The sequence below is a fragment of the Apis dorsata genome, unplaced genomic scaffold (assembly GCF_000469605.1).
Source record: "Apis dorsata unplaced genomic scaffold, Apis dorsata 1.3 scaffold_661, whole genome shotgun sequence".
In the NCBI taxonomy this organism is placed as follows: domain Eukaryota; kingdom Metazoa; phylum Arthropoda; class Insecta; order Hymenoptera; family Apidae; genus Apis; species Apis dorsata.
The window spans coordinates 156,013-156,871 of record NW_006263848.1 but is presented as its reverse complement, the minus strand read 5'-3'; the positions used below and the strand labels follow the sequence as shown (position 1 = coordinate 156,871).

The 859-nt window shown below is 39.0% G+C and overlaps 1 protein-coding gene across 1 annotated transcript in view; it reads left to right on the top strand.

Moving 5' to 3' along the window:
- LOC102678418 (kinesin-like protein Klp10A) overlaps window positions 1-859 on the top strand; it is a 14,481-nt gene that overhangs the window by 5,438 nt on the left and 8,184 nt on the right. The window lies entirely within an intron of this gene.

Sequence of the window (859 nt, the reverse complement as noted above, 5' to 3'; positions counted from 1 at the left end):
CCTTGCTTTTTCCTCTTTCTCCTCCGCTTCCATCCGTAACCGCAACCATTATTCCTCTTTCCTTCTCTTACACGTGTGTATATAACATTATACCCTATATATACGCTTTGTCACTTTGTCACTTTGCCTCGAAGTAATCGATGCCACTCCGCACGTAATATTCGTCGCGCCACCACTTTCAACGCGGCTTTAATCGACNACGAAAAATCTCGCGACATTTCTCTAGATTTCGATTCGTTGATCTTTCACTATTATATCATTATCATTATTATTACTGTTGTTTATTGTTATTGTTATTATTCGGTCAACGTGTTATTTATTTATTTATATATATATATATATATATTTATTTATTTTTAAGCATCATTGGATTATTAAGAGCACCGTTTTAGCTTTTATTATTTTTTTTTTTTATTGCTCGAAAATAAAATTCGAAAATAAAAATCTTACGATAACACGTTTCCTGTTTCTTCTTTTTTCAGCATTCGATCAAGCCATCGATTCCAGTGAAAGGTATGTCGTGCGGCGAGCAAAACGATGTTAACAGTTACGATGCCTTCCAATCATCTTTTTTTCCCTCACGTTTGGGGATAGATTCGTGGGAAAAAAAAGAAAGAAAAAAAACAATGAACAAGATACAATTGCACAGATATATACGTTTATACGCGTATCGATCCCGAACACGTTGAATTTCGATGGGCCGCCGTCCACGCGCGCCCCGTCCGTCCAATCGCGAATCATCGATTTTTCCAACGAATGGCGAATCAAGTACACTCCGTCCACCGTCGATGTGTACGCCAACCGGCCACCGTGGTGCTAGTGTTCACGCTCTAAACTATCGACGCTCTTGCGCCGTATG